Source organism: Ictidomys tridecemlineatus, unplaced genomic scaffold (genome assembly GCF_052094955.1).
Source record: "Ictidomys tridecemlineatus isolate mIctTri1 unplaced genomic scaffold, mIctTri1.hap1 Scaffold_54, whole genome shotgun sequence".
In the NCBI taxonomy this organism is placed as follows: domain Eukaryota; kingdom Metazoa; phylum Chordata; class Mammalia; order Rodentia; family Sciuridae; genus Ictidomys; species Ictidomys tridecemlineatus.
In genome coordinates, this window is record NW_027523576.1 from 2,593,129 (window position 1) to 2,618,091 (window position 24,963).

A 24,963-nucleotide genomic window follows, 5' to 3' on the forward strand; every position below is an offset into this window, starting at 1 on the left:
CAGGACCTGCGATGCTGAGGATCAAACCAAGGCCCTTGCACGTGCTACCTCTGAGCCACAACCCCAGCCCCCAGAGGAATACATTTTTGTGTCTAAAAGATAGGAATTTCCAACTTGAAGTTTCAAACATAGCCTATGTGATAAAATTCCAGGCTATAATATGTGTCATCAAACATATGTTATATTAAGAACATTTGTGTTTTATCTAACAGTATAAGATATTGGTTAAGAATCCTATTAAAGTATTCTTGGCAAGTATTCATGTAAAAACATTGATCTTGCTGGGCACAGTGGCACAAGCCTATAATTCCAGCACCTTGGGAGGTTGAGGCAGGAGGATCAAAAATCAGCCTCAGTAACTTGGCAAGTCTCCAAGTAACTTAAGAAGACCCTGTCTCAAAATAAAATATAAAAAGAGAAGAGCCGGGGATGAAGTTCAGTGGTTAAGTGCTCCTGGGTTCAGTCCCCAATACTAAAACAAACAAAAACATCAATCTCTATGTCTCTGGTTTTCAGAAAATAGGGGGGATAGAGAAACATGGCAGATGATACCACAGGGGTACAGTTGGCAAGACAGACTTGAGAATCACCACAATACAAGCAATTCCATTTCTTCAGCAAATAAATTGCAAGCAAAAATGAGACATAAAGGGAGAACCTGTAGTCCTAAGGAAACTTAGGACAATATGGACTAAATATAATTAAGTAAATGTTATTTATGTCCTTTTAAGACAAATTAACTATAAGAAAAATATTTAAGAGATAGAAATTTGAATATTAACCAAGTATTTGAAGATTTTAAAATCTCACTTTTTGACAAAGAAATTTAGCAGCTCAATTCAAAATAGCTAAGCTATGGAACCGACCTAGGTGCCCTTCAAAAGATGAATGGATAAAGAAAATGTGGTGTATATACACAATGGAGTATTACTCACCCATAAAGAAGAATGAAAGTATGGCATTTGCCAGTAAATGGATGGAACTGGAGATCATTATGCTAAGTGAAATAAGCCAAAAAATCAAAGGCCAAATGTTCTCTCTTATATGTGGATGCCAACACACAATAACAGGGATGGAGAATCAAAGTTCATTTGATTTGATAAAGGGGAATGAAGGAGAGGGAGTGGAGATGGGAATAGGAAACAAAGTTGAATGAATCAGACATAACTTTCTTATGTTCATATATGAATGAATACATGATCAGTGTAACTCCACCTCATGTACAACCACAAGAATGGGAAGTTATATTCCATCTAGTATGTCAAAATATATTCTGTTATGTATAACTAAAAACAAATTTTAAAAAAGAAAAAAATGATTCATTTTTTATATGTCATAATGACCTAATGATTATTTTAAAAAGACTTAAATATAGACAAAATGATATGATTTTTGAATTTGTTTAAAGAATAACTAGAGCTGGGTATAATGGTGTATGCCTATAATACCAGCAACTCAGGAGACTGAGACAGGAGAATCACAAGTTCAAGACTAGCCTTAACAATTTAGTGAGATCCTCAACAACTTAGCAAGACCTTGTCTGAAAATGAAAAACAAAAAAGGACTGGAGATGTAGTGCAGTGAGAAAACATCCATGGGTTCAGTTCTTAGTACCAAAAAAACAAACAACAGAGTGAAGAAATGGCATGATTTGGGTTAGATGAAGCAAAAATTTGCCATGAGTTGATAATTGTTGAGGTTGAGTGAACGTTAAAAATTATATGAAGATCTACAGTTATGTCTGTCAAGTAAAAGACATTCTAATTATGTGTTTTTTCTAGGGAAAGCTATGAAGAAATGGGTAGAGTCAATTGCTAAGATCATCAAGAGGAAGAAGCAAGCTCAGGCAAATGGAATAAGCCATAATATTACCTTTGAAAGTCCACCTCCACCAATTGAATGGCATATCAGTAAACCAGGGCAGTTTGAAACATTTGATCTTATGACACTTCACCCAATAGAAATTGCTCGTCAGCTAACACTTTTGGAATCTTATCTCTACAGGTAGGTAATTGTTATTTCTTGGTCTATTTTCAAAAACCTTGAGCATACCTCTTACCTATTTTTTAAACATTTTGCTACATATCATGACAGCTTAAAAATATCTCATCTATTTTCCTGGGTTTGGAGGGAAGCTCATAGCAGTTTTAATCACAGTATGTCCTGTACGTAAGTCTTCTAACATGTTGCTATATAGACCTAGATTAAGGATGAGCAATCCTTCACAAGAGGAATGGTAGGAAGACTAATGCAGTACAATAGTAACAACTATTCAACAGTAAGCCCCTTCCATAATTCCTCAAGGGCAGTGGGGAAGGAGGTTGTGAAAATCTCTGAAAGCTGGTGAGGTCTAGATTCTTAAACTGCCCCACATAGCTCCTGTCACATCTTATAAAAGTCAAGGCAGTTGACCAGGAAAGCTCAGCATCAGAGGTGGGGGCAAATCCCACTGCTAATGGCATAAGGTTCACAAAATTACAGCTATGTTTTTTTAAAGAATATTTTATTACAAATGGAAACCTTTGAAAACTTGATATTTCATATTAATTTCCCACCAGAGAAAAACAAAAAGCACACATATACCAGTTCTCTGTCTATTTTAAAGAAAGCTGATCTTCTGTGTTACCTTAGAATCAGGATGGTCTGATTCAAACAGCTTCCATTTTTATGGAATTAATTCTACATACTGTTTAACATGAATAAACAGGAAAACCACAAGATAAAAACATTTGTCCATCTGTACCTTTTTCAGTGTGAGATACTGTATTTATTAAAAATTGCCTTTTTATTCAATATAACATGATTTTTACAGAAGTTAAGGCTGAGAAACTTGAAATATAGTAGTTCAACAGAAACTTATAACTTTTGGAAAATATTTTGTTTGACCTCAAATGGAACATTACTCATATGAATGAATACATAACAAGATGATAGTACTTTTCAAGTTTTATAAAAAGCTTTTTATTTTAATCAATTTGTCATTCTGTCTCTGATTACATTCTTTTAATCTGAGGAGGTTAAAAGCAAATAGTTTTTAATCTTCTGCAATCATGGGTAGAAGGAGCTTCTCTCAAAGAAGAAAGCAGATATTATTTTTGCTTAATTAATGTGCTTTAAAAATATGTTAAAGCATATGAGCATTTTGCAAAAATAATTTAATAATTACTGTAAATTAATAATTGGCATCAGTTAAATCTTCTCAAGATACATTTCTTATTTGATAGAATTTTTGTAGTGAACTGATTTTATAATCCCTGTTGTTAATTTAATTGGGCTAACTTTAAAGTGAAATCAATGAAGAATATTTTATTACTTTTATTTTTATGTGCATTCATTATTTGCTTCTGGAAGAATTTAGAAATTCCAATTACATAAGTGCCTAGCACTTCAGTCTGTAATTTGTCATGGATAAGAAAAAAGCAGGACTTTTAGATATGTACACAAGTTACATAAAAGAAACCTGGCCCAGTTCCTGAAGTACAGGAGAACCAAGGTGCTGCCATTGGATGCCACACGGGAACCTGTAGAGAGAAATAGCATAATCAAAGTATGCTCAGATGGGAGCAGGGACCATCATGGTAAAGTTCATGGTAGGGGGTTATATCAGGAGCTCATTTATCACACACGAAAGTAAATGAAATAAAGTCCCAGTTGAAGCAAGATTATAGAACTAAACCCAACTTGGGGGTGACTGTCTGGGAAAATCTTTGTTCAACTGTATTTTGCCCCACTGTTGCTGGCCTTTGAAGATGGAGAGGACCATAAGTAGGGATTGGAGAATGGCTGCAAGGAGCCAATAGTGACTGCTGCCCAAATACCCAGAAGGACACGGGAACCTTAGTCTGCAACTGCAAGGAACTGTATTCTGCCAGTCCCAAGAATGGGCCTGGAAGAGGACCTGATGTTCCTGAGGAAAACAGGCCAGTGGGACCTCAGTTGTTCCTGCTGTAACTCCTTGAGCTGGGAACCCAGTTGAGTCCTGCTAGACGTCTGGTGCACAGAAACTGGGAGGTAAGGAGTGGGTCCTTTTTTAGTTTCTAAGTTTGTGATAATAGGTATGGAAGCAACAGAACACTGAAATAAATTCTGATACCAGCCATGCTACCATAACAAAACATCAAATATGTGCAAAGTGTTTTGGAATCTGCTGGTAAACTAAGCCTGCTGGAATTTTGAGGAGAATAATAATAATTTTAAAAGCCTTGATTGCTTTAAAGACTGCTATAACTATGGACCCTAAAAGGACTGCAAGGGAGTGCTCAGAAGAAAGAAAGCCTCATGTTATTGAAACAGCAGGAAGGGAGACCCTTGTTCCACCGTGGCCGGAAGCTTAGGAAAATGGTTCCCTGCAGTCCTTTAGGAGGTAGGACCTGTCATTGGTGAGTTTACAAGTTGGGTTTACTAAGCAAAGTGTTGAAGTGAAAACTGTTTTCTTCTTTATATTTATAGTAAAATTTCAGGGCGGGGAGAGAGAGGGAGAAACTGAGGAAAGAGCTGTCAATGTGGGAAATCCTCATCCTGTACAGATGGCAAAAGGTGCTAAAAATAAGAGATAGCTGCTCTGGAGGTTAGCACAAAGAGCTGAAGGGGTGCAGCAGTACAGGCCTTTACTGCAATCTCAGGAAGATGGAAAGGTCCCAGCACTCAACACCAGGGGTTCAAGTTATGCCTGTAGGTCTTCTCAGTCCTTTCAGAGAGCCACCAGGGAGCTTCTTGGAATGATCCTTCAGCCACCACAGAAGAAGCTGAAAATGGAAAAGGAATGACCTCAGCAAGATGTGAGCACATGTTCTGTCTCATGAAGCATCCACAGGGGCCCACAAGGAACTGGGCTGTCTCATCAGCAGGACAGCGGCCCATGGGAATGGACAGGGACAGACCTCAGGACAGGGAGAGATGCTCAGAACTATCAAGATCTCTGGCAGGAGGGGGCTGGGCAAGCCACGCGGCTACTAACACAAGCTCCCTTCCATGCAGAAGCAAGAAGACACAGTGAAGCTCCCAGAGGGCAGAGATAATCCAGGTGGGATCTTCCCGGGCCTGGGGACTTAACGTAGAGGAATTCCCCCATTGGATTCAATTTTCCCCACGTTTAAAGAAGAATGCCAGTAACTGTCAGTTTTCAATCCCCATGTAACAAATTAGCACAAAGGTAGTGACTTAAAACAGCACAAATTTTTTGGAACCTATTGAGAGCCACAGCCAAAGTCAGAATGATGCCTGGCATATTGCCAGAGGGAATGGTTGAAAGGTGCTGCCAGCGAACCATTGAGATGATGATTTGAGTTAAGCTGTATATAATAGTTGTGGTGCTGGATTGATTGAGTTGTATATGGACTCTGTTGGGGGGGGGGAATAGGGCGGCTCCGGGAATCTGCCTCAGGCACCCAACACTTTGTAGTCACGTTGCAAGGCCCTGCTTTTGGAATTCTTTTCAGAGTTTATTGGAAATTTTTGAATGGTGACATGTCTTGTTCTCTAAAGATTAATTAATTTTCAGCAGTAACTAAATTTCCAAAAAGCAAAGTATGGTATATAAATTTGGGCTCAAAATTAGACAAAGGTTATGAAAGGACTAGAAATCAAGTAGACATAATTTCCCATATGGCTTTTAACTGACTGTAAAGAAAACTCAAGAAGAACATTTAGAATAGTTGAAATCAGTTGTAACTTCCCATATTAACTTTGCTTTTATAATTAGTTTGACATTATCTTAAAATCTAAGTATTTTCATATCATATCATTTTAGCAGATAACACTAACTTGAATCAGTTACTCTTAGTTTATTTACCTACATTCATTGTATTCATATAACAATAATAATAATAATAATAATAATAATAATAATAAATGTGTTAGGCACCATTCTGCTGCAAAGGTGTTTCTATCAAAATTTTTGTGAAATTACAAAAGGAAAGTAAGCTTTTACCTTGTAGGTTGAGTTCTGTTGCCTACTATAATAAGTAATTGCCTTTTATAATAAGGTGATTCTGTGCAGAGTTCTGTATTTGCTGTAATTCTAAATTTTTATTTACATTGTCAGAGAAGCTGACAGGTAAGAGGTAAATTTCATGAGTTACACTTAGACCTAAGACCTTGAACTTTACTGAAATTGTTTAGTAGCAATGAATCACAGCCCTTCATCACCTGAGTCCTTTTCATATAACCAGGACATGACTACAGCAGCAGCTGACTGTGTAGATTTCCATATAGGCTACAACCAAGAGCAATTATTAATCTCCTTACTACAAACAGCAACTCTAGAGTTAAAATGTTGACTTTCAAGAGAATGTACGTGAGGCCAGAGACCTACCAGGTGACCCTATGATAGTGTACCACTCCAAACCAAAAATTTCACAGTAGGAAAACTGTGGCAGATACCTAGAGTAGAGTTGGAAGACATCAAATCCAGCATGGTTTTTTCTTCTGTTGATAAACTTACAGATTTCTTCTGTAAGAAAAATTCTGAAGAAAGGAATTACCTTATTTTCATAGTCAATGTATAACTGATTATGTTTTTCTGCCTCTTCTGTTAGTTTTGGAATGCCCTTCAACCCTGACTTCTATTTATCCTTCTCTTTACAATGAATGCTATCAGAGCAGTCAGTTACATTTATGTTCATGGTGCATGGCACAGAGAAGGTCATGAAGAAATCTTTTTGTTGGAACAAAGAAAAGAAATAAATTATCTTACTGGATTTTGCAAGCTTAAAATTAGTTTTGGAGTCAAACTTTCTGTATTAAGATTTTATTTATTGTTATAATGTTGGTGAATAAAAAAAAGCATTTCCTCCCACTGAACATTAATTCCCTTAACTGTAATACTGGGGTATAATTTGACCAATCTAAAAACACTGTTGTAAAGATTAAATGAGATAATACAAATAAAGTTGATAATATAATAAGTAGGTATTATATAGTGTTCTGACTGTAAATAGCTTTATACCATTTAACTTTTATTATTTCAAAGGGATGTTATCAATCTATTAAAGAATCTAATGGAATCCCCTCATCATCCCCTCATCATTCCATAGCTTTAGCAAGCTCTTCAAACTATCTAAGCACAATTCACAATAGCTAAATTGTGGAGCCAACCCAGATGACCTTCAGTAGTTGAATGTGTAGGGAAATTTTGGTATATATGCACAATGGAATATGACTCAGCAATAAAAGGGAATAAAATCATGGCAAATAAATGGAGTTGGAAAATATAATGTTAAGTGAAGTAAGCCAATCCCTAAAAACCAAAGGCCAAGTATTTTCTTTGATATAGGATACTGAATCATAATGGTGATGGGTGGGGAGCATGGGAGGAATGGAGGAACTTTAGATGGGGCAAAGGGGAAGAAGAGGATGGAAGCGGGTATGGGGGTAGGAAAGACTGTGGAATGAGTTAGACATCATTACCCTAAGTTCATTTGTGAAGATACGAATGGTGTGAAAATAATTTGTGTACAATCAGAGACTTGAAAAATTGTGCTCTATATGTGTAATATAAAATGAATTGCATTCTGCCATCATATATAACAAATTAGAAAAAAATAAATTAAAAGAAAAACTACCTGTGTGCTCCATATCAAAAGTCACTCACTGACACTAGTCACATTTTCCCCCACTTACATATCATGATCCATTAGTGAAATGAAGTCTACTTATTTCATAGAGACTGATTTTATTTGTGGGGGGAATGACTTGCCAAGGATTGAATTCAGAGGCACTTGAACACTGAGCCACATCCTCAGCCCATTTTTTTATTTTATTTAGAGACAGGGTCTCGCTGAGTTGCTTAGCACCTTGCTGTTGCTGAGGCTGTGTTTGAACTCAAGATTCTCCTGTCTCAGCCTCTGGAGCTGCTGGGATTACAGGTCTGTGCCAAGGTGCCCAGCCCCATTATGTTTTTAACTAATATGAACAAATGGAATGGAGTGGAGTAGAGTGCAGTGGAGTGGAATAATAGAATAGAAGAATAGAGTCTATGTTTTGCATTTAGTGGGATAAATAAAGGTAAACATTTTGTGAAACTTCCTTAAAATGCATGTGCATAGTATGCTTATGCGCCTATATATGTATGTTAGGTTCAAATATATCTTGCTTGATCAAGATGGCTCACACAGAGCATCCTGCAGATTTCTATGCCTTATCATTTTCATCACCCTTGCTGTTCTTAGTTTCACCTTTTTTGCTTTATTTCCCAACATCTAAGCACAACAGCTACATTTACAATACAACTGATTACAGAGATCACACTTATTTAAAAAACAGATTAAACCAACCAAGTGATCACATTATCAAGTGATCACAATAATTGTATGCTAGCTTCACTGATAACACAAAAGGTCATGTTCAGAAGGCAAGATGCATCAAATTTTGAGTGTTCCACATAGATGACCTGTATTCGAAAGTTTCTTAGGATATGACCCGGGAGCATGTTATACACAAAGCAGGAAAATGAAGGTGCACTCTTCTAGATGATGTCAGAAATTGTTCTAAGTCAAACTTTATATCAGAGCATGATGCCTTACAGTAAAATTAAAATAAATAAATATTCCATATTTTTGTAATTAAGATGCTTTAAGCCAATTTATCCACTTTCTTAACTTGAAACTAGAATCAGAACATGAATCAAATATGTCAAGTGGTTTTCTTACAACACAGAATTCCACAACTATATATAAAATGTTTTTGTTCGAATGATATATAGTAAAGACTGTTCAAACACACACACAGACACACACACAAAAAAACTAAAATGCCTGCAGATGATGGAGACTCCTTTGAAATTCTCCATTCCAACGACCATTAATCTAATTTTCTTCTTCTTCTTCTTGAATTCATATCTCTTCAAAAAGGATAGTTTCTCATTGAGTCTCTGAAATGCAGTGTAGCTGTTCTCCCTCATTGTTAATTTCTTGCTTATTAAACTTTTCCAAGAATTAATCTAATTAACATTGAGTTTACTTTTTAAGACTTGTATTGTTTCACAAGAAAAAGACATAAAATTATTTGAGGAAAAAATGCAGGCATTTCTTGTTTTTTACCTGGTGCATTTTTACTTTGTTTGCCACAATAGTGATTTAATTTACACTGAACAAACACAACTCTCTCCAATACAGTTTCATTTAATGCAGCTAAATTTGTATTTGGCAACAATGTACTATATTTAAGATAGACACATTAGTTAAAAAAGCACATAAACAAAGAATTTCTTTTTGATATTCTATGAACTCAACATTAGAGATTTTAGGAAGATTTGCCAGAGGAATTCCAGAAGTTATAAGTCATTATTTATTTAATTGCTCTTCCAGGGAATGTTTGGAACTTTTCGTGAATCTATATCTCATGTAGATGTTTGCCTTAAATGTTGATTGAATGAAGAATTAAATAGTCAATGTGTTAGAAATTAAAAACATAACTAAACTTTTAACTTTAGCAATTCCTGGTCTGTTGACTAAAGATATGTGGATGTTCTTTGATGCACAACATCTTTAATAAGCTTTAGAATATATATGTTTTTGAAGATTGTAACTTCATATATATTATGTGAAGAGTTGAAATAAAGCAACTAACTATTCAAGCCAGATTAAGAGTACCAGGAAACATATTATTGGTGTAATAAATGGTGCTTTGTGCATGCAAATTTAGGAAATAGAATTTACAGGCATAAAATAGAATTTGTCACAATGGCAACAGAAGCCAAACAACCAGGATATAGTCACATGATGTGGTTCCTTAAAGAGCACTAGCTCAGCAGTCAGGAAGTCTTCATTTTATTTTTCTTATTGTCATGACTATTCTTAGTTTGTTATCTTTCGTAAACTGAATGTCTAATTATAAATGTGTGAAACAAATATAAAAGCAACATTTTTGTTTTGGAAATAAGATACTAAAGTGGTTGCTTTAGTCACAAAGTTCATATACAGGCAATTATGACTACCCATTTAATGCCTGTAATAATTATTTTTTTCCAATAGCATGATTTTTTTGTTCCCTCAAATGGTGACATTCTTGAGTAATTTTATAAGTACAAAAATTATTTAAAAAAGTAAATGTTCTCCAGGAATGCCATTCATTCTCTCATAAAAACTGGACAGAATTCTAACTGCAAGTTAAAAGAAAGAAGGATGGACAGACTCAGTCATTTTCATTATAATCCTTTATATCCAGTCCCAGAATATAATTTGGAGTCCAAAATAAACAGTGAGGGCAGGGACCACATTTATCTTTCACTGATCAAGTTACCAACCCCCAATAAGATTTCAGTTAATAGAGTTTGAGTAAGTGAAAGTACAAAACTAAATCCAAGAAAATGAAACATGATAAAAACCATTTGTGCCTTTAACATTGAAGAGCAAAGGCTTCCTACCAAGCATTTTTCTCTTGAAATTTCCTATTACAAAATAGTATAAATTTCTTCAGAAATCTAAGCAATTTTTTATTAATGTGTTGTCCATGAATTTAGAAAAGCTTGTGATATTCAGAATTAGGATGATTTTCTCCACCAATAAGAAAAGGAGGAATTGATACAGTAAGTTATAATGTCTTGATCCAAAAATATTGGATGACACCAGGCAAGTAACGGTCCTAACATGCAAAAGAGTGCAGGTCCTGAGCAAACTCACACTCAATCAGAACAGTTATTTTTCATGTACTCAGAAGATGTCTTATCACTCATGGCCTATCTTCTGTTTAGCTGTGGTTTTTAATTAATAGAAGGACAAATGAAAGGCTATGGGGTGGGATGGCCAAGTTTTGCAGAACACTCTGGAGATGATGCACCTGCCTGTACTATTTAGCCCAGGGATGCCCAAATTTGGGTTGACACATTTTGAAGTCTGTGATAAATGTTTGCAAAATTAAACAATATTGACAGTGAAATGAGCTTTTTATTAAAGTATTTTTCAACTTTAAAATCTCATTTTAAACAGAAGTTTTTAAATAGAATATTATTGAATAGTAAATTTTGCTGTTTCCAAGCTCAAATAATTTTAAACTTTAGATAATTGGTAACAGAAACACATTCTGAGATTTCATTAAAAAGAAGAAAATAGAAAACATTGCAAGTGCAAGAAGAAAACATTAGATTAAAGGAACAAATTTCAGTGTTTCTATTTACAACTTCCATTCATTGATGAAGACAGAGAGTCTAGGAGTACTATGAACAGCGTTCCTTCCTCTTTTATTCATCCTTTGAAAGAATCCAGCTACCTTTGATACTTCTGTGAAAAATGGCATTCAAATATACCAAAAGAAAAAGAAAAGAAAAAAATGAAAGGATGCCTTTTGTATTAAAGAATGAAAATGGCCTTGGTTCTCAAAGGCTCTTTCTTTTTCATTAATTTATTCGGACCTGACCAAGTTATGATGGAATGTCTTACAATTTATTGTATAAGTTGTGCACAAATGCAAGAAAAAAAAAGCAAAACAACACTTACTCCAAAATAAACTCACTCTACTTAGGCAAATTGTTATTACCAAGTTATGTTGAATTTTAAAAAATAACTGATGTGCCTGAATTCATTTTTAAAAGAGCTAAACATATGTTAAACTTCTCTACAAGTATGATTTAATTATTAAGAGATCTACTTCAAAGTTCAAATATACATGAAAACTAATATATTTACTTTCATAGAAGTCTTTTTAAGAGAGGGAGCTTGATACTTCTTCAAAATAGTTAAGCCAGGTTTCCTATGAAAGTGGTGAATTGAAGTTTTTACCCCAAGATTATTTACTGTAGGATTATTATGTAATTAAATTAATTTATCATGTAAAAGTATTAAGTATAAATTCACATAATTTCTCTTGGTAAGTAAATAAGCAAATAAAAATACATAAAACATACCCCAAATCACCAGTGTATTGGGGGACTATAGCAGAATCATGATACCTTTGAGCTAATGTCATTACCATATTCTCTCAGGCTTTAAAATAACAATTTTCCTTACACATTTACCATACATTCACACACATATACACACACAATAGGTGCATACACTCACATAAATACACACACATGCATAGACTTTAACCCTTTTGCTTTACATTTAGACATTTATAGCTAAAACAAACCACTATGTTCCCCATTTGACTAAATAAAACTTTAAAAACTCTCCTTTGGGGAATTGTTAATTTTTTATATCATTGAAAAATTTATTTACTGCCTCCAATCAATTCTGTAGGAGAATCAAATGAGTATAGAGTAGTCTTGAAGATTTAAAAGACTGCAAACAAGTTTGTAAGAAACACTATATCCTGAATAGGAAAGATAAATATATGTAATAATGAAAATGATACACTTAGGCAAGGGAATTTGGAAAAAGTTGTAACAACAGAGAAAATAGACATTTAAACTCTGAACTGGACCCTAGTATTTAGATTTTTCTTTTCAAAGTTACTCATATGTTAAATAAGGATAGTAGTAACTACCTTCTTGGTCTTTGTGGAGATGATCAGGCATGTTAAATGACTAGCTCTGGAACAAGTATATTTATTAGAATTAGCAAATAAATGTTCATTATTATTAATGGTACTTGATGACATTAATAGTTATAATCATACTTGGTTGTGATCTTCTTCCCCAGCATTCCCCTCACACTGAAGCTTACTTTACACTTCTCTCATGATCCTTTTCATCTGTCTGATTATTAATATTCTGCTACTAGTTGTTGAACTGTGTGGGGTCAAGTATTATGATGAGCTGATGTGTGCATCCTACAAAGCAAGGTCTCTCCAACTACACTTTGGTTACCATGATTTTATTGTTTTATTTTTATTAATTTATTTTAACTGATACATAAAAATATGAAAATGATGTCTAAGATCAAGTGATTTAGTGTACTGCATCGCTTAGAACCAATGAAGTAAAGTAAGTAATTGGCAGAAAAAGTTTTTAAAAAATAGTGAAATGGCAAAGCAAGGCAGCTACCATTAACAACAACAACAACAGAAAGTAATGACCTTATTATAGACATTGTATGCCATCTCCACTCTAATTTTCACAACTCTGGATTCATTTGCCAGATTTGTAATAATGTTTTCTTCTACCACATAAATTTTATCTTTAATTCAAGTGTTAAATAAGAACACTGTTGAATACTGTTTAGATCTTTATTACAGGTTTTACACTTAAGTTACAGTGTTTCATATGCCCATGTGCAGTATCGATTAATACAGTTGCTTTCCTGCCCCTTCTTTTCTAATCTGAGATATAGTAATTCATTTACATATAAAAGTCTGAAGGTAAGCATCCATTAATTCATACTATGTATGTGGTAGAAAAGATTATTTTACATGTGGAAAACTCAATAGAAATAACAGAGAATTCAAACGATCATTGTTATAATGCCTTTTAGAAATAGATCTCAGTTTTTTGAACTGTGAGATCTGATTTAAAAATTCATGAGAATAACTTTCCTGTGAGAAGGCTCAGGGAATTATGAGTATGACAGATAAAATCAAAATAAAAATAAGAAACTCAAAAAATCTGGAATTCATTCATTATGTTGGTTTTATAGTTTATTATCACTGATTCAGATAAATCTTGGACATTTTTCTTCAGTTCACAAACTGAAAAGAGGAAGTGTTAAACTACCTGTGTAAAATTGTTTTGGAACCACGTAATTGTAATTAGATAGGTCAGGATATATGAAAATACAATCATATGCAGTAAATTTAGAGTGGGACCTGCTGGAACTGCAAGGGGCGGTACTCCTCACTTCAGACAGACAGAAGCCTCCGCCAGGGCCCAGGCACAGGCGGACTCCCTGGACTCCAATCCTCGAACAGCCGCCCACTTCAGAAACCTGCCGGATACTTCCCTGAAGGGCTGTCCCTCTTCCACAGCCACCACTGCAGGAGGCCGCCCCTCAGGGAGGAGGAGGTGCAGGCCAGAGGCCGTGTCCCTCTCGGAGGCCGTACCTCTCCTCTCTCTTCTTCTCTCCGTCAGTGCGTTTGGCTACCCAGAGAGGCTTTTCTCTCTCCTGTTCCTTCCCGCTTTCTTAGGGAAGGAAAGCATCTTGCTCCCTGGCCCTCTCCCTTTGGCTAACTTGTGAGCTGGTATACTATCAGGAGATAAGGTCGGCTCAGAGGGATGAGTCAGACTCTGAGCTGGTCTGGAATTTGAGCTTTTCTGACTTGGTGTCAGAGAGACACTGAACCTGGTTTGAGATTGGTAAACTCACCTGTCTGAGGTCAGCACGGCTGCTCAGGCAGTAGCGCTGTATCCGTGAGTCCTGAAAGCTTTACTTTCCCAGGGTAATTTGCATTCCACAGGTAAGGGAGTCCAACCAGCAGAGCGAACCAGGTTAGGGAAGAACATGGTCCATTCATTTGGAAAATAACTCAGAGCAACCACTTCATGCTGAGCACCATAGGACTCCTAAGTGTGACTCAGACAGACCCTAGTTCTCAAGGACCATGTCTAAGCTGTGAGCAGCCAGCGTTAGAGAAACCAAGGAGAGAGTAAGGGAACCCAGTTTCTTCCCATCACCCTTGCCCACCTGCAGCTGACCCTGACCCCAGTGTCTAGCTGGTGCAGAGGGCCTTTGGGGCCTTGCTAAGTCCGTCCTGCAGATCGCCTGGCATTCAGCTCATGCCCACAGTCCCAAGAGAGCTGGCCAGTACAAGTTCTCCAAGGAACAGGGAAGGCTACGGTGTCCCCACTCCCTAATGCAAATGCCACCTGCTGCCCATAGAACTCAATCCTCAGGGGCTCAGAGCAGATGCAGAGTGTCCGGGCATGCTGGAGTCCGCTGAGCAGCTGCTGGTGGAGGACCTGTACAACCGTGTCAGGGAGAAGATGGATGACACCAGCCTCTACAACACCCACTGTGTGCTGGACCTGCAGCGGGCCCTGGTCCAGGACCACCAGGAGGCCCCTCGGAATGACGTGGATGAGGTCTGGCCCCATGTCTTCATAGCTGAGAAGTGAGTGTGACCATGGTGGTGGTGGTGACCTTTGTCTCCCCTCTGTTAGTGCCTGGGAGAGGTGACATTCCTTCAGCTTCTGCCCACAGCCCTCGCAGCTCCAGCCCCCAAGGCTGGCTGACCATTTGCCCTGCCCTGGCCTGGCCTGGGGAGAGACTCCCCAAACCCTCAAACAGATGCCCAGGCTCCCTGATCTAGCCTTGCCTCGTGGATGCCTCCTCTGGGCCTCCTTTCCTGACACAGACTCCTGACATCATGTCCACCATCCCTGGACATCCATAACAGCCATTGGACAGAACGGCAGGAGCTGTCCACAGTGCTTGTCTGCACGCGTGCTCACCAACACACGAAAGTGTGTGCCACACAGTGGGCGGGAAACCGGGTTACAAAAGAATACTGAATGCTCACAGATAGGTAGAGGGGTGTGTGTGTGTGTGTGTGTGTGTGTGTGTGTGTGTGTGTTCGCACGTGCGCTTTTCCATCAACAAGTTAGCAGTAGGAGTCTCTGGGAAGTGGTTTTACAAGTGGCTTTAGTTTCCTGTCTAGGTTTGTTATGAATTTTACAAGTTCCCAAGACATTTATTGTCTTTGTGATCTGAAAAAATGTTATTTTTTAATAGTTTATGAATGGTTTCCAGAACAAAAACAAAGACAACTTCCACATTCCACATATTATCCCTCCAAGCCTTACCAGTACATAATTGGTACCAGCAGGTTAATATAAGAAACTAATTTTGGCTGATCCACTGCCTGCTGAATGGATGTACTCCCAATGTAATTACCCAGGTGTCCACAAGCACAGAGGGACCCGGGCCCAGGTGGGCAGTAGGAGATAGCTGGGGACATGAGGTCTGAAACTCCTTCCTGTTGTGACGGGTGCCTGGGGACTGTTCCCTTGGGCAGGGACCAAATCCTGTGTTTTCACCACCAGAAGCACTTGACCTGTGGCCCCAGGCATCTCCAGCCGCCCCAGCTCACTGTCCTGTTCCTTCCTAGGCAGGCCTGTGCTCAGGGCTCTCAAATTGAGCCCTTCAAACTCAGTTGCAGCAAAAAGAGCTCAGAAACACCGGTTCTTGTTCCATCTTTTTCTTCTTTCATGGTCTTGGGCAGTTATTCATTTTTAGAATCTTTGAATGCAGTTAAAATTGTTGCCTTTGAGTTTATTGTAAGGGGAAAACGAGATGATGCATATGAGGGGATTTGGGCAATACAGTGTGTGTCATCCGTGCACAACACACCTAATGTCTTGTCTGCCAGCTTTGTGCTTGGGTGAGTGTGCATTCCCAAGGTATGGGATTTGCAACTAGAGAACCCTGGACCACCCTAAAGAGTCCTTGCACCCCAATCTCATTCCCCCCACCCTGCCCATCTAGCTCCGTCTCTTCTCTCTCTCATGCAGCAGCCAAGTCAGGCCCCTTTAAACACAGGTGTCAACAGTGCGCCCCAGTGCCTAATGCCAATGTCTCGGCTTGGCACAAGATCATGAGCCACCACACAGCTTTGTAGGTTCAAACAGCAATTCTTTATTCCCGATCTCACACCAGCCTCCACACACGCTCAGGGGAAATTCTCTTTTTCTCCCCCACAATGCACGTCCTAAATACTTTTTCTCCACGAGAACTCAGCGGGAACTCAGGCAGCAGGCACGCCCTACTCCCAGCAGCAATAATCTTTAACTAAAACTTCCCTAAAACTCCTTTTTTCTTAAACCAGGAACACCCTAAGGAGCGGGATACTTCCTCAAACCTGATCAGCTCTAAACCCGGATCCGCCTTGGTCCTTGAGCAAGATCACCTTACATGCAATGTCAACAGCGAAATCCATTTAACATAGGGTACGCTGGCAAGGAAATTTTGAAGCGTCATTCCTACTTGACAATATCCCTCAGCACCCCAGACCTCCTGGGGAGAGGAGGAGGCACCCTGCTAGGTCTTCAGGCCCAGAGGCAGGCTCCCATCATGGTGGTCAACCTGCCCGGCTCTCCCTGCAGGAGTGCGGCTGTGAACAAGGGACGACTGAAGAGGCTGGGCATCATCCACATCCTGAATGCTGCCCACGGCACCGGTGTCTAAACTGGCCCTGAATTCTACACTGGGCTGGAGATCCAGTACCTGGGCGTGGAGGTGGACGACTTCCCCGAGGTGGACATCACCCAGCACTTCTGGAAGGCTGCGGAGTTCCTCGATGAGGCCCTGCTGACCTACAGAGGTGAGGGGCTCTGCTGCTCGGGCTGTGGACTCTCCCTGGGTAGAAACAAAGGGGGTGTCACGGTTATCTGAGGGGATCTGACAACACGGTTGTTCTCTAGGAAATGGAGAAAGAACAGGATGATCACTGACCCCACAAGCAATCCTGGGGGCCTCTCGTGTGTGGGTGCTTGGTGGCACCCAGGCAACAGATGGACACACTTAAGCTGGCCAAGGAGAGATGACAGGGAGGGCGGGAGGTGTGGGGTGGTGACAAGCACAAGGCAGGGACTGTCCTGTGATGGCTCCCAGGGCTGACTGGCTCCTTGGAGAGGCCATCTGGGAGGTCCTTCTGAGTCCCTGGTCCCCAGGGGAAGTGATCTGAGAGTAGCCACAGTAGAGCCTGGAGGACAGGCTGGAGCCAGGACAGTCGCCACAGAACGGCAGCCAGAGGACAGGGTCTCAGTCCAGGATTCGTTCGGCTTTTTCCACCTGGACTGGGCTGTTTCCCTGTCCCGGGGAGCTCCAGTTTTCTTCAACACAGAACAAAGATCAAAACATCTGATTCTAAAGTTGTCATGAGGGGCTGGGCTGGGCCTCAGAGGGAGAGCACTCGCCTAGCATGTTCGAGGCCCTAAAATAAAGACGCTGTGTCCAGATAAAAAATAAGTACTAAAAAAAAAAATTTAAAAAAATAAAGTTGCCATGAGGGATAAAAATCTTTAATGCATATCAGGGTTTATTTAGCACAACACCCAGCTCTTGGTGAATGCCTGAACGTCATGCCATTATTGTAATAAACCATGTGGCATTCCTGGGAAGGGCATTTCCTGTCATCACCAACATCAGAGATAGGTCACATCTAATGGGACATGCACACACGTCACGTGTGTGTCATAAATACACACACGCACACACACGTAATGCTTAAAATTCTCCTACTTTAAAAAACATGAGCCTTTGGACAGATTGGGGTTGCTGGCATCTGTCCAGGGTCTGTGGGAGGGGACCTGTTCCTTCCACTAGACCTGAGAGCAAGGCCAACCTCCCTGTGGAGAGGGAGCCAAGAGTGTCAGACACAGGGTGGGTGGAAGGTCCCCACAGCATCCAGAGCAAAAGAGGCTTCAACTCATTTTGGGGGCCACCGAGGCACCACGAGAGCCTGTGGGGAGGCGGAGGGAGGATGTTGCATTGGGTGCAGGAGCTGCGGCTCCAGGAGGAAGCTCCTTGCTGTGTCTATGAGGGGCCAGCCCACATTGAACACCCACGTTGGTGTCAGCAGGCGTGCACCCAGTCTGCTGGTGAGGTGACCTCTCCTGCCAGGTTTCTGTTCTTACGACTAAAAGGCTCAGGTGTCACTCCAGTTGCACTGGGCTGACTGGGCTGTGCAAGAGACAAGAGACCCAAATACCTTTTTCTTTGGGGTCGCGGTGACAGCTCCTCTGAACTTAAGGGTCCACAGGAAGAGAGAGAGCGAGAGCATGCGCTGACCCCTTTTATTGAGGAGAAGCTACTCAAATGAGGCAAGGGGTCAGGTTTCAGGGGGCTGAAATGATGTCCACTATTCATGATGTCCACTATCATCAGGTTGACTGACACCTGGGTAGGCCACACACCAAGGGCACAGTAAGAGAAGGGGACACACACAAGGCACTTCCATGGAATATTCTATCCTAAACAGGGCAAGGGGTTATATTACAAAGGAACCGGTGAGCATAGCTCCACCCATAGGGCTGTAGGAAGTCACACCCGTTCATGACACATTTCTGTGACTGAGCGCCTCAGCACTCAGCAGGGAGTGTGACTCAGTCACGTGCAAAGTTGGCCTCCCACAGTCTCCTGTCCCTCAAGCCTTGCTCTTGAGTGGGAGCAGAGGGCCATACCCTGACTCTGGCTGCTGCCTGTAGGGTAGGTCTCACATGCATACGCCCCTACCCTAGAGCCTTCTTCCTGTGGCTTCCTCTGCTCTTAGATGCTTGGACATTAGCTGCTAACAAGGAGGAGGGTGGAAAGGGACACCCCCGACCCCTCAGGACAGTGCTGTTATCCACATCTAACTGTCCTGGAAGCTGAGACCCACTGGCAGTCTGGTGACTTTGCCAGATGTAACAATCAAGATGCCCTTGGTTGCTGGTAACAGAAAACCACCCCAAAGCCTTCACAGCAGCAGAGGCCTTCAATAGGAGGCCACAGGAGGATCCAGAGACCACAGGAGTGTGGCACGGAGTGGCTAGGAGCAAGGACAGGCAGGGCACTTTTGGTCCCACCCTTCCTCGCTTCCCTGGGTGGCAAACAAAGGCTTGGCATTAGCCGATCACCTGACTCTGCCCATCGCCATGGGCTTCTACCCACCAGCAGTCCCTCAGGCCACCCTGGCTCCTCAGACAGACCCCAGGGTACAGTAGGCCCAGAGACACACAGAACCTGCAGCCTCGTCTGAGTGGGATCTGATGCCCTTATAGGAGGACTGGGTGGTCACGTGCAGGAATGCGTTGGCAAGTCCTTGGTCCTGCCAGATGGCCCAGGGAGGGACCGTGGAGCCCTGGGCTGGAGTAGGAGGGGCAGTGGCCTGAACCCCTGAACTCTGCTGTCCTGTGTCCCTCAGTGGGTACCAGATATTGGCAACAGACCCTGCAGCATCGCTGAGCCTCAGGGCCCATCTCATCTCTGACCCCTTGTGTGACAAAGGCATGGCCTTGGCTGGCAGGGAGACAGAATAAGGAGACTCGCCTCCCATCTCATCTAATCAGGGCTCTCAGCCGACGCTAAAGGTCCCCCAAGACTGTGGGCAGACAGACGGTGATGGCCAGGAAGTAGGTCTCCAGGAGTCTGGTCTGCACTATAAGCCAGCACTAGAGCGGTGGTGTAGACCCCAAGGCCATCCCGTTCAGGGCAGAGGGGAAGCACAAGGGAGGGGCAGATGACTGACGTGCTGAATGGCAGGGTCACGACTGGACTAGCCCCACAGACTTACGAGCAGGTCACAGCTGCCGCAGTACTGGAAGGAATCTGTGAGATGCCATGAGATAAGGAAGACAGACTTGGAATTTTTTTTTGTTTTATAGATTTCAGTTGATATAGAAGACGACTTGAGCATATTGTGTGACATGCCCACCCACACAGACCACAGGCCCCGGCACGTGGTGCTGTGGTTCAGGTTGGTCTGAGTGTTGCCCAGCACTTCCCATATTGGAATTTAATCATCCCATTGTGAGGTGTTAAGAGGGTGGGAACTTAATCAGAGTATGGTGTTCAGAGACCTTTGTGAAGGATGAGGTTTGGATGTAGGCATTAGGGTGGAGCCTCATGATTGAATCCTGGAAACGTTTGAAGAAGGGGGTAAGATGAAGGCAGACATATATGCATGCTCCCTGCCTCTTATTCTGTAAGGCTCTGCACTGCCTTGGGACTCTGCCAGCAGGAAGGCAATCACCAGATGAGGCTCCTGGATGTCGCACTTACAGAACCATAAGCCCAAATAAACTATTTTTCTTTGTAAAGTAGCCTGCCTCAGGTATTTCATTATAGTAATGGACAGCTGACTGGTACAGAATGCATGAACGAAGGCTATGTTCTTAGCGTCAGAGTGGTGAGAGTTCCACCTACTGTATGCCATTCAGTCAAACATGACATGTTTGGCTCCATCCTAGACCCAAACTCCTCAGTGACCAACTGATAAGTTTAACTCTTAACCTGGAGGAGAGTGTCTAGAATAGCATGGAAATATGAAAAAGAAAGTTTGAATATTGATTGAAAGACACATAATAGCCAGGAAAAAAAATCCTTAGTGAAGAATATGATAGTGATCCTCTCGAGGAATTTTGCACATAGGTCGTGATCATATGGACGTATTCATTCTTGAATGCAGAATGTCAGAATAGGAGCGCTGACTGCTGTTGCATTGTTATGCTTTGCCCTAGATAGGAAAGAACTGCCAAGACTCGAGTGATCCCACATGAAGGGGGCCATGTCCACCTGATTCTGTGAGCCAGTGAGCTCCAAATCGCAGGAAGTATCCTGCAGAGGCTGGTGGTGGCCAGCCAGCATGAGGACACTGTACAGGGCAATCCCAAGCTCTGACTGACTGGAGGTGCTCTTCCACCCTGGGATCTGCTGTGATTCGGGGACTCAGGCGATGATGAACACCAGCTCCAAGCACTGGGTCCAGCACCCCGAACAGCACTTCAGAGAAGCAGGACCGGGCAGCCGCCATGGTGGCATCACGTCTCTGTGTGTTCTATTTGCAGGGAAAGTCCTGGTCAGCAGCGATATGGGCATCAGCCAGTAGGCAGTGCTGGTGGCGCCTACCTGATGATCTTCCACAACATGGCCATCCTGGAGGCTGTGATGACCGTGAGCAGGAAGCGGGCCATCTATCCCAACGACGGCTTCCTGAAGCAGCTGCGGGAGCTCAACGAGCAGCTGATGGAGGAGAGAGAGGAGGACTGCAGCCCAGAGGGAGCCAGCGAGAGCCAGGAGGCCCGGGGCACCCTTGGGGCGCGAGCGCAGCTGACTGTGGAGGAGGACGAGGCCACCAGCCACCTCAGCGGCTGCTCCCTGGGGAAGGCCAGCTAGGCCTCCGAGCCCCTCATCCTCATTGACGAGGAGGAGGAGGAGAAGCTGTACGAGGAGTGGAAGAAGGGCCAGGGCCTCTTGGCGGGCAGCGAGGCCGGGGGTGGACAGTGTCCAGGGCCGGCCTCTTCGCGCCAGGCCAGCCAGGAGCAGGAGCAGGAGCTCGAGGACCAGGGCGTGGAGAGGATCATCCAGGAGTGGCAGAGCCGGAAAGAGAGGTACCACACCCAGGGCCACCGGTGGTGGGCCCTGGAGGAGGAGGACAAGGAGGTCGAAGAGGAGGAGGGCAAGTTCGCGTGGAGGCTCAGGAGGACGCGGAGCCAGAGCAGCGTCTCCGAGAGCGAGAGCATGCTCAGCCGGGAGGCGTGCTCCTGCGGCAGCTGGAGCTCGGTGGCCCCAGCCCAGGCACCTGGCGCCGCTCGGACTTGATGTCCACCGAGTGCACGTGGGACCTGTGGAACGAGAGGCTGCAGGACATCGAGAGGGAGGCCGTGCGGGAGTTCCGCTCCAGGAGCAGGAGGGAGGAGGAGGACGCGCGCTCAGAGGCCGGGAGCACGGTGCCCGAGGATGACCAGCAGAGCGTGTGCTCCGAGGCCAGCTCCTTTTACAACTTCTGCAGCAGGAACAAGGACAAGCTTACTGCCCTGGAGAGGTGGAAGATCAAGAGAATCCAGTTTGGATTTCACAAGAAAGACCTAGGGGCAGGAGAGGACAGTGGTGAGGCGCAGGGCCCGGAGGATACCCCCGGGTAGAGGAACCCCCCCAGATGTCAACCTGATGGCCTACCAGACCTGGAAGCTGAAGCACCAGAAGAAGGTGGGCAGCGAGAACAAGGAGGAGGTGATGGAGCTGGGCAAGGCGGAGGATGCCGTCCTGGCCAAAAAAAGACAGCGGAGGCTGGAGCTGCTGGAGAGGAGTCGGTGGACGCTGGAGGAGAGCCAGTCCATGGCCAGCTGGGAGGTGGATGGCTCCGTGGCTAGCGGGAGCATCCCCTGTCCGCCTTCTGCTCTGCAGCCTGCTCTGTCAGTGCTAATGGGGACACAGGTCAGTACTGAGTGCCCAGAGCCACCACTCCCACCTGTCCCAGGCCGCCAGCAGCATTGGGGGATGCTCAGCCACCAACCCCAGCACTCCCCTGCCCAGCCTGCCAGTGAGGCCTGGAGACACCATTTCCATTGCCAGCATCCATACTGGATTGCCAGCGTGGTCAGTGAGACCCTGGCTCAGAAGCAGGGTGAAATGCTGCTGCTGTCTCGCTCACCGACGGTGGCAAGCATGAGGGTAGGGCCAGACACCAGCTGCCTGGGGGATGGCCAAGTCTCCATGCTCAGTGGACAGAGCAGCTCCCTTCTGGGTGACTGCCTGCTGTGTCAGAGCCAGGCAAGGCCCAGCTCCAACTCTCAGTCCGTGCTGTCCTCCAGTACTTCACTGATCTCCAGGGCCAAAGGGGCTGGGAGCAGGGTGAGGGAGACCAGCAAGCCCATCTACAGCCTCTTTGCTGACAATGTGGACCTAAAGGAGCTCTGCCACAAGGAGAGGGAGATGCAGATGGAGCTGAGGGAGAAGATGTCCAAGTACAAAATGGAGAAGCTGGCCTCCGACAACAAATGCAGCTCCCTGTTCAAGAAGAAGAAGGTCAAGGAAGAGGATGATGGTGCCAGTGATAGGGATGGGGACACAGACAGTGCCATCAGGAGCTTCCGACTCTCTTCCCGCAGTAACTCCCAAAAGCCTGAAACAGACACCTCCTCCTCCCTGGTGGTCTCTGACCACTGTAGGAGAGGCAGCAGAGGAGATGGACAGCAGCATCAATAAGTGGCTCAGTGGCCTCAGGACCGAGGAAGACTCTCCTCCCCAGAGTGACTGGTCTGGCAGCTCCAGGGATAGGTACATCAGATCTTCCCTGCACCGGGAAACCGAGTCCAAATCCTGCAGTTACAAGTTCTCCAAATCCCGGTCAGAGGAGCAGGACACCTCCTCCTACCACGACGCGGACGGCAGCTCTGTGAGGAGTACTTCCTGTTTCTCCTCGTCCTCCACCAGGGAGGGCAGAGAGACCCACAAGTTCTCCAGGTCCACATTCAGTGAGACCTCCAGCTCCAGAGAGGAGATCCCGGAGCCCTACTCCTTCTGCCGGACCCCTGAGCCCTCCGAAGGGGAAGAGTCCCCAGAGCCATGGCGCCGGGACTGGGCTAGGCCCAGGGACTGGGAGGACATAGAAGAGTCATCCAAGTCGGACTTCTCTGAGTTTGGAGCCAAGAGGAAATTCACCCAGAGCTTCATGAGGTCTGAAGAGGAAGGCGAGAAAGAGAGGACAGAAACAGAGAGGAGGGAAGGTTTGCCTCTGGGCAGAGGAGCCAGTATCGGAGAAGCACAGACAGAGAGGAAGAGGAGGAGATGGACGATGAAGCCATCATCGCTGCTTGGAGACACTGGCAAGAGGAGACCAGGACTAAGCTGCAGAGGAGGAGGGAGGACTGAACAGGGCCTGGGCCACCTGCCACTCAGCGGAGCACAGGGCTCAGGCACACCCTGCCACCACCCCTCAGGGGCTGAGGATGCAGAGAGGATCTCTCCAACAGGCAGAGTGGCAGTGCCCAAGTGGAACGACACCGGGGTGCAGGGTGGGAGGAGAGGAGCCATGCTGGGCCAGCTCGGGCCGTTTTCTGTCATCCAGGGCCCTCTGTGCTTTGGTGCTTATGTGATTGATAGTGTGTGTCCTGGACTGGAGAGGAGAGCGTGAAAGGAATTGCAGTTTGTTGGAGACTCCAGTGTACATCCAGAAGGCCATAAGGCAGGACTTGCTTCTGTTCAAGTGGTTTCATAACAAGTCCCAGGAAATCTGTCAGCAATGCCCAGCTCTGTTTAATATCTTGGATCTCCATTAAATTGGTTTGTTGTGAAATCTTCCTTCTGCACTCTGGTCACTTTAGCTCTTTAGATGTTAGGGGAAACTCACTTCAGAAGTCATGGTGGGTTTTTATGGGCCAGCCTCACCTTGCTTCACAAAATCTGTGCCTCCAGGCAATGCCACCACCGTCTCATTGTTATATAATAAAGGAAGATGTGGTGCAGGATGGAGGGCAGCTGAGAGGCCATTTCAGGACCCACCCCCACCTCGCCCGGGAGCAACAGAAGGAACTAAAGAAAGAGTGAGGTTAGTGTGTGAGCGGCAAGGTCTGGGGTACAGAGAGGGTCCCTTGGAATGACAGGAACACAAAACCAGCCGGAGGGAGACCAGAAAAGCCCAACAGTACCAGGTGGAGGTGAGTTTTTATAAAAC

At 43.6% G+C, this 24,963-nt stretch overlaps 1 pseudogene; it reads left to right on the plus strand.

Moving 5' to 3' along the window:
- Positions 1–4,971: 4,971 nt before the first annotated feature.
- LOC144373989 (serine/threonine/tyrosine-interacting-like protein 2) lies at positions 4,972–24,282 on the plus strand (annotated as a pseudogene).
- The last annotated feature ends 681 nt before the right edge of the window (positions 24,283–24,963 follow it).